Below are 9,518 nucleotides of genomic sequence, written 5' to 3' on the forward strand. Positions count from 1 at the left end.
GAGATTCTGAGTTGGCCCTACTACTCAGGGGCCTGAGGAAGTGGAGTTTACTGTGAAGGGACACCGTCCTTCCCCCACACACACCCCAGCCCCCCAGGACTGGAATTCCACCTTTACTGGAATTCTGCCTCCTTACCCCTGTGACTTAAGGGTAAGTTACTTACCTTCCTCAATTTATTGTCTCACCTAGTCAGTGAAAACAATAATGATTAAAAACATAGCTCTGGATCCAACGACTGGTGTTCAAACCCCAATGCCATTAGGTACTGCAGAGAAGGGGTGTGTGTGTGTGTGTGTGTGTGTGTGTGTGTGTGGTGTGTGTGTCAGTACTGGGGTTTGAATCTGGGGCCTTAGCGTTTTTTTTGCCCAAAGCTAGCACTCTACCACTGGAGCTACAGCTCCACTTAACGTCTTTTGCTGGTTATCTCAAGATCAGATTTGTCAGCAAACACCGACCTAGATGCATGATCTTCAGCTCTCATACTCCTGAGTAGCTAGGGTAGGATTACAACTATGAGTCAGCAACACCTAGGTAGAAAAGTTTCTAATCTCTGGGTTTTCGTGTCTTGGAAGAAAATGAGGCATCTGCCTCGTAGTGGGTGTTATGGAGATTGCATAAATTATTAAATATAAGTTACTTGGAATAGTATGGTTGAGGGATACAAAAATACCTTATAGATGGTGCCTTGCAGAATAAGAGGATAGTCTTTTTTCTTCTTCTTTTGCCAGTCCCGGGGCTTGAACTCAGGGCCTGAGCATTGTCATTGGGCTTTCTCAAGGCTAGAGCTCTACCACTTGAGCCACAGCACCACTTCCGGCTTTTTCTATGTGTGTGGTACTGAAGAATAGAACCATGGTCTTTGTGCATGTTAGGCAAACTCCTGGCCCTAAGAGGACATTCTGATTATCTGAAAATCAAGTCCTTGTCCTAGCCTCAGCCATATAGAGCATACACTTTCTGGGAGCTCAAAATGAAACATATTCTCTACCACCAAGCACAGGTGAGATGAAGAATAGGTGAGCACTTAAATTTTGATGTTAAAAGCAATCAGGGGTGGTGGAGGTGGCTCAAGTAGTAGAACATCAGCCTTGAGCATAAAAGCCAAGTGAGATTGTAAGCTCCAATATAGAAATTTAAGCTCCGATATACAAAAGAAAGAAAAGGGTAAAAAAAGAAATATGAAAAAGAGAGAAAAAGAAGAAAGGAGGGGAGGGGAGAGGAGGGGAGAGGAGAGGACGGGAAGGGAGAGAAGAGGAAAGGAGAAGAGGGGCGGGGTGGGGAGGGGAGGGGAGGAAAGAAGGCTGGGAATGTGGCTTAGTGGTAGAGTGCTTGCTTAGCATGCATGAAGCCCTAGGTTTGATTCCCCAGGACCACATACAGAGAAAAAGCCAGAAATGACGTGGTGGCTCAAGTGGTAGAGTGCTAACCTTGAACAAAAGAAGCTCATGGAAGCGCCTAGGCCTGACTCCAAGCCAGAAGAAGAAAAAGGAGGGAGGGAGGGAAGGAGGAAGGAAAGAAAGAAAAGAAACAGCAAGTAATGAGCAATAGCCCAGCACTCAGGGGTTGAGACAGGAGAATCAAGAATAGAAGGCCAGCCTGAGCTACATGGCAACTACTTATCTGAAAACAATGATTGTAATAAAAGGGCAGGTACTGGGCCAGGATGGTGGTATAGTAGTAGAATGCTTGTCTAGCATGCACGAAGCCCTGGGTTTGATTCCTCAGTACCACGTACACAGGAAAAGCCAGAAGTGCTGTGGCTCAAGTGGTAAAGCAGTAGCCTTGAGCAAAAAGTGTCCAAGGACAGTGTCCACAGATAGACTGAATTGTATCTCCCCCCCCCCCCATCTATATGATAAGTCTCGGTCTCCAGTACCTCAGAATGCGACTTCATGATAAACCGGTTAAGATTAGATCTTTCATGTACTATGACTGCTGTCCTTTTATGTCCTTTTAGAGAAACCTATTCCTACATGCATGCATAGAGGGAATATTATGCAAAAAGACAAAAGAGGGAACGTTGCCATCAACGAGACAAAGACAGAGGCCTGGAATAAACCAACCCTGCCTCACAGTCCTCAGGTCCTAATGACACTTTGATTTTTTGAACGCATAACCTCTAGGGTGATGAGATAATAATGTTAAGTCACCTCTTCTGTGGTACTATGTTACAACAGCCCTAGTGAATTAAGATCAGTGGGTTGGAGAGCCCCAGATCCATAATAATGTGAGCTTGTTCCTAGCCTCATCTCAGCTTTGGGAATGCAGCCAGCGAAGGCCTGGGAAGGCAGTGAGACCCTGCAGCCTGACTCAGCCAACCTGTGTCTCAATCACTGCCTGTGGCCACCATTCCCTCGACTCAGGGGAGAGTCTGGCTCATCCTCCCAGCCCACTCTGTACTGCCAATGAGCTCATGAAACAAGTAGCATCTTCCCTCTGGCCTACGGCTGGTTGCTAGACCCCAAGTACACCATCCAATTTGGGTGTGTGTGTGGATGTGGAGAAAGACCACCAAGAGAGTGACATTTCAGGGGAGCCAATAACCTCATGGCACACAAACATGAGCCCACACATAGGAGTCTACATTTGTACTAGCTGACCGTGACTAAAGTGATTTCTTGAGGATCATCTTTAGAAAACATTTTAGAATCAGGAAAATTCAGGTCAGGCAAGCTCTAAATCTCCTAGGGGTGAAACTAGCTTACAGATGTTTGACAGACATAGTATTGAGTCCCCAAAGAGGTCAATTAGTTTGCTCAAAGTTACAGTGCAAATTAGCCCCACCAGACGAGTGCTCATACTCAGAGATATTTCCACTTGGACCCTGCTCAGTATCCCTGCAGGATCTTTCTGACTGACACTTTCTGACTATTGACTATTGAAACCCACCCATGCATCTGTGTTATAATGTGCAAAATGAAGTGACTTTCTTGTCACTCTGCTAAAGAATACATGAAACTGGGCATGGAGGCTCATGCCTGTAATCTTAGCTACTCCAACAGAAAAGTCAGTGACTTTTAATCTCTAATTACTGGGCAAAAATGGTGGGAGCATTGCTCAAATGGTAGACTATCCATCTTGAGCACAAAGAGTTAACAAATAGCATCCAGGCCCTGAGTTCAAGCCCAAGTACTAGCATAGAAGGCGAGGAGAAAGAGGAGGAGGAGGACAAGGAGAAAGAGGAGGAGGAGGAAGAGGAGGAAAAGGAGGAGGAGGAGGAGGAAGAGGAGGAGAAATAATGAGAGAGGAGAAAGCAAGAACAATTCAAGTGGTTATTAGGAGAAATCCTGAGCTCTTAAAATGGTGAAATCTGGCAATAGGCTATCCTCAACTCTGAGGCTTGCCCCCTCTACTTGGTTTGAATGATAAGAACATTCTGCAAACCCCTCTAAGACCCTGGAGGAATTGGTTCTTCTGTATCATCAATAGAGCTCCCTCGGAGTGCAGCCATTCCTTGGGTGGCTTTGGCCTCTGATGCTGCTATCAGTTTCCCTTCCATTGCTGCCCAGGTGGGGCAATGCTGACTCACGAGTGAGTCTGAGTTTCAGGCAGTGGGATGTACACTTACTTCAGCACAGGGGTTCTGATTCACAGCCACCGAGAACTGGGAAATTCCCCTCTGCTGCTCACTCAGCTCTTCTTTTGTGGGGAGGGGTCTTTTCCCTGCCCGGAAATTTTAACTTGTATAATAGCAAACATGAGACAATAAATCTATAAGATCCAAGTCTCATTCTCTTGTAAGCAAAACAGAGGGTGTGGTAAGTAAGAATCCAACCAAAGACTCTGGGCAGTTGAGAGCTTAGTCTTGCTAGAGTCAATGATAGCTATTAATCAATCATTCAGGCTGGTTGAGTTGCTGAAGATTGAGTGAAGGCATCACGCTAAATAGTCTAGTTCTATACTCTCTTCAAAGAAATCGGACTCCACCAACCTTCTGGAATTCATGAGGTCTACCCCAAATCCTTTCTTGGGCTGGATTTAGTTTTGCCTCCACACTGGTATTTCAAGGCACCTGGGCTACAGATGTTCATAATTCATTGCCGAAGCCACAGCCTGACCTGTAATGCACATTGCTCTGTTATTGGCACTTGCTCTAGTCTCTTAATCTTATGTGCATTGTATCCTAGAATACATTCCAAATCCTAGAATCATCAAGAAGACAGAGTAATGTAGCAGGCCAGCAACAGAAATGTGTATGAGATGTGTGAGTGTGTGTGCACACCTTGTTTTCCAGCCCAAGTGGTACTCTAGTAAAATTCCTCACCAAAGTGTTCAGTGTTGCTCATTTATGACTCCCCTTTAAACCTTGAACCAAGGTGAGCACTGGCACGTGTTCTCAAACAAGCATCTTTCTTTATTTCAAAGTTGATCTATGTGGGAGGAAGAGAAGAAAACAATGAGAGTAAATCATTTGGAAATAAGCTCATTCCCCTCCCCTTCCTCCCAGCATTCTTCCGTCTATTCTTCTTCACCTTCGGTGCAAATTTGAGAGTCTATTTGCCATATTGTCTGGCTTGGGGAGTTTCCCTTGGATCTTGCTGAACAAGAAATCACAACCACCATGTGTATGTGATTTCATAGTCATGATGGAAATGGGAGCCTGTGGGGACAGAGCAGTGGCCTGATTCTGGCTTCATGGTAAATACCAAACAACCTACCATGTGATTCTATGCTGCTCTGAAATGAAGTAGTGGATACAAAAGTGATTTGTAATAAAATGATGGATGTGGTATGTGGATGGTAGCAACTGTCACTGCTGTCACCTCAGGTGATTCCTTTGAGTAAATTATTCTCTCCTTAAGGGCAACCAGATAGAAATTCTTATAAACCAGGAGTTTCCAGAGCAGTTCTGGGCCCAATATGAATTAAATGACCACTTGGATAGTTTGTTGTCCTTGGAAAAATAAGTTGTATATGTGGATAGAGAATTTCAGGGAACTGTTGTAGCAAGAAGCTAGATGGCTGTTCCATGTGACCTCTGTCCAAGCTGGGAGCAGTGGTTCACTCCTGTTATCCTAGCTACTCAGGAGGTTGAGATCTTATCTCCAATTAATCACTAGAAAAAAACAGGAAGGGGTGCTGTGGCTCCAGGGATAGGGCGGTAGCCTTGAGCTGAAGAGCTCTGGGACAGTGCCCAGGCCCAGAATTCAAGCCCCATAACTGAAAAAAAAAAAAAAATCTCTGTCTACGCAGACCACTCCAATACAATGACAATAGGACAAAAAGCATGGGAGGGAGATAAGAACATGAGACATTTCATTCCCTCCCCCCATCCCCTCCCCTCATCTTGTATTCCCCCTTCCCTATCCTATTTCAAATAAACAAATAAACATATGAGAGAGAGAGAAAAAAAAAGAACATGAGACATTTCAATTAAAACATTAGAAAACGGGGCTGGGAGTTTGGCCTAGTGGTAGAATGCTTCCCTAGCATGCACGAATACCCGGGTTCGATTCCTCGGCACCACATACATAGAAAAAAGCTGGAAGTGGTGCTGAGGCTCAAGTGGTAGAGCTCTAGCCTTGAGAAAGTCCAAGGACAGTGCTCAAGCCCTGAACCCAAGTCCAAGACTGGCAAAAAAAAAAAAAAAAAAAAAAAAAAAAAAAAAAAACATTAGAAAACAGGGCAAAGAGAAGCAGAGAGAGAGGGAGGAAGGGAGAGCAAACATAGAAATCAGTACACACTATGTGGAAGTGAATCATGTAACTTGTGGGCAGAGATGGAAGGGATAAACTGGGAGAATGTGAAGAAAGGAGCGACATTGTCCAAAATAAGAAATGTACTCATTATGTGACTTAGGAAATGGTAACCCCTCTGTATAGCACCTTACTAATAACAATCAAATTAAATTTTTTAAAGTATTTGAAGAAAGGGCCGGGAGTTTGGCCTAGTGGTTAAAGTGTTTGCCTAGCATGCACGAAGATCCGGGTTCAATTCCTCGGTACCACATACATAGAAAAAAGCCGGAAGTGGTGCTGAGGCTCAAGTGGTAGAGCTCTAGCCTTGAGAAAGTCCAAGGACAGTGCTCAGGCCCTGAGCTCAAGCCCAGGACTGGAAAAAAAAAAAGTATTTGAAGAAAAAAACAGCAGAATTAAGGATTCTGGAATACTGGTATATTGGTTATAAATCTTCCAGTACTATTTGATTTTTAAGGCAGATATTAAAGTATTTTCACAATTACTTTTCTGTGTGTATGTTGACACTAAGGCTTGAACTCAGGGCATGGGAGATGTCCTTTAGCTTTTTTTTTTCTCCCTGCCCCACCAAGGCTGACATTCTGTTACTCTACCTCCAGCTATTTGGTAGTGAATTGGGAATAAGAGTCTCACAGATTTTTCCTGCCTGGGCTGGCTTCAGATCTCAGCCTCCTAAGTAGCTAGGATTACAGGTACAGACCACCAGTGTTCAGCTATAATTATGGTTTTTTGTTGTTGTTGTTTGAGGTTTTTTTGTCATTTATGAGCTTGTACTCAATGCCTCAGCCCTGTCCCTGAGCTTTTTTGCTCAAAACTAGTGCTCTACCACTTTGAGCCACAGGGCCACTTCCAGTTTTCTGGTAGTTAATTTAAGAGTCTTACAGACTTTCCTGCCCAGTCTGGCTTCAAATCTGATCCTCAGATATCACCCCTCCGAGTATCTGAGTCACTGGTGCCTAGCGTATAGTTTTTTGTTTGGTTGGTTGGTTGGTTTGGTTTTAAGGAAAAGGAAAGAATCTGTGAGGGAGCAGAGCATCAGTCACCTTCTAGTTCCAGCCCTTGGTATCTCTGTGATTTCTACACTGAGATCTTCAAAAAACAAAACAAAACACCCGATTGTGCCTTAGAATAGTCTATCTCAGATTTCCATTCTCTCATTTCCTAGTTTTATGAGCTATTAGAACCTCTATTTACTCACCTCATAAATGACAAGACTGCCTACCTACTAGGGCTGACAAGAGTATTTAATGACATAACTAAAACAATAATGGGCTTCAGAAAATGTTATATTCAATATTCCCTACCCACATCCCCACATCTGTTGACAGTGGTAGGATGCAGCTCTGAGAAACTAGAGTTTCATGAAAATCTGTGAAATTCACAAATGTGTTCCTGTATATTTATGTTTGAGCCAGGAATAATATGAAGTATCTTATTTCTGTTGACTAGAGTAAGAGCTGTCTAAGTCCGAGCCTAATGAATAATTCCCTTGAGGAGATGTGGCTTACTAAAAGACAAAGGATAGTATAATTCTTTACCGTCTTGCATCCCTCCACTTCCTCTCTTAATCTGTGGGACATTCTTTTAATGTAGGAAATATATACCCAACCTCAGCTGAAATTGCCTCTCTCTTAGCCAATTATCCTGAGGTTCTGGAGAAAAGGCAAAGATGATGTCTACGGAGATTTCTCCTATCTTGAGTAGTTCTGAACTGGCCAAAGAAGGCCTATAGATTCCTTTTTAATACTAATTTCCCAACGTAGCCTAACACTTCAGTTGCTTAGCATTTAAAGAAGTCATTTGATCTTGTTTCTATCCTTAGACATGATAATCCAATATTTCCCTTACTTTATATAACTTAATTTGCAGCTTAGTATAAGCAAAAGTGATAAAGGTCCATAAAAATAGTGTTGAACTCATGTAATTCTTGGCTAGGGGACCCTCAGGAGCAAAACAGGCTCACTAGGTTTTTCTAGTACAGACCCAGATCAGAGTTCTGGGATTATCACACATAAAATATCAGCAACATTTCTTCATTTGTTATTTAGTAAATATTTATTGAACATCTACTATACAGCAGAAAAACCCTGACCTTTTGAAACATCCTACCTCCTACTATCTCCTCCTGCTCCTATCAAAGTCTGTTTCAATTTCAATTCTGTTCTCCTATTATTGCAATTATCACCTAATAAAACCCCCAATCTCATTCCAATTTTTTCCTTCTGAAACAGCAGCCTGAAGGAGCTCTTATCTGTTCCTTTCCTGCTTAAGAACGTCCTATATTTTCCTGAACTGAGAGACTTTATCCGCTTACTCAACAAATGTATCTCACTTATCATTCTAGTGTGCCAGGCTCTGTTCTACATGCTGGGGCCACAGCACTGAGCAATAAAATAGGTGACAATTTCCATGTTAGCAGTGCTTATATTCTAGTTGGGAAGGACAGACACTTAAGATGATTAAATAATGAATATTAGTTGGTAGTCATCTTGAAATAAAGAGTAACTGGGCAACTAAACTTGGCTAGGAAGTGGTGTGAGGTAAAGAGAAATAGAGAGAATAAAGAGAAAGACTAACCAGGAAGATACTTGAGTGGAGACCTAGGACTGAGATAGAGTGGATCCACGTGGCTATCAGAGAGGTCACTGGCAAAAGAGGGGGACTGCCAGGCATAGGGGTCCTGAGACAAGAGTATGTTTGCCTGTCAGGGCAGGCAAAGAGATCATAGTTGGAGCAGCAGAGTAAGGAGAGACAAAAATGATAGGATGTGAACCATCAAAGGCTTTTATTTGCAGGTTTGTGACAGCTGCTCTTTAAAAAAATTTTTTTGTGGGGTTGCACTCGTGGTGCTTGAACTCTGGGCCTGGGTGCTGTCCCTAAGTTCTTCAGCTCAACCACTTCTTGTTCTACCACTTGAGCCACAGTTCCACATTGTTTGTTTGTTTAGTGCTGGTACTGGGGTTTCAACTCTCTTAGCTTTTGACTGATACCCGGTCATTTGAGCCATACCTCTACTTCCAGCCTTTTGGAAGTTAGTTGGAGATAAGAATCTTTCAAATCTGGCTGAGCGCAGTGGCTCACGCCTGTAATCCTAGCTACTCAGAAGGCTGAGATCTGAGGATCAAGGTTCAAAGCCACCCCGGGCACAAAAGGACCTGAGACTCTTATCTCCAATTAACCTCTAGAAAATGGGAAGTGGGGCTTGGCTCAAGGGTAGGGTGGTAGCCTTGAGTTGAAGAGCTCAGGGACAGTACCCAGGCCAAGTTCAAGCCCCATAACCCACAAAAAAAAAAAAAAAAAAAAAGAAAGAAAGAAAGAAAGATCTAGAAGGCCTTGAATGAAAGAGCTAGATTTTTCTCCTAGTTCCAATGAGAGGGATTTTAGGTTAAAACAAAATGCAAAGAAACAAAACGCCAGGTTCTGTCCTAGCTGGTGCCTGTGTTCTCAGGGTCTGACACACGGTAGGTTTGTAATGCATCTTTACAAAATTTATTGGCTACAGTTTAACAGCATTCCTACTTTATACCTAAGGAAAAGTGGCGAGCAAGACTACGTTGAAAGTAGTTATGCTCAAAATTCAGGTCCAAATAGACAAGTCAAGCCAACAGAGCTGGAATAAGAGTAGTAGTAACAGTTCTTCATCAGCTTCTTAACATCCTCACCTTCCCCCCCCAAAACTTAGGACTGTCCTAGGCTTGGCTCCAACTTCATTTGGAATCCCCAGAGAAACTCCTAATCTGAACTACCTTTTTTTCTGTCTTCTGTTGTCCAGACCTAGGAATCAGAAACTGGACAGCCCACACACCACCTGTCCCTCCCTT

The sequence above is a fragment of the Megascapheus bottae genome, unplaced genomic scaffold (assembly GCF_031878675.1).
Source record: "Megascapheus bottae isolate mThoBot1 unplaced genomic scaffold, mThoBot2.hap1 H_1, whole genome shotgun sequence".
NCBI lineage: Eukaryota > Metazoa > Chordata > Mammalia > Rodentia > Geomyidae > Megascapheus > Megascapheus bottae.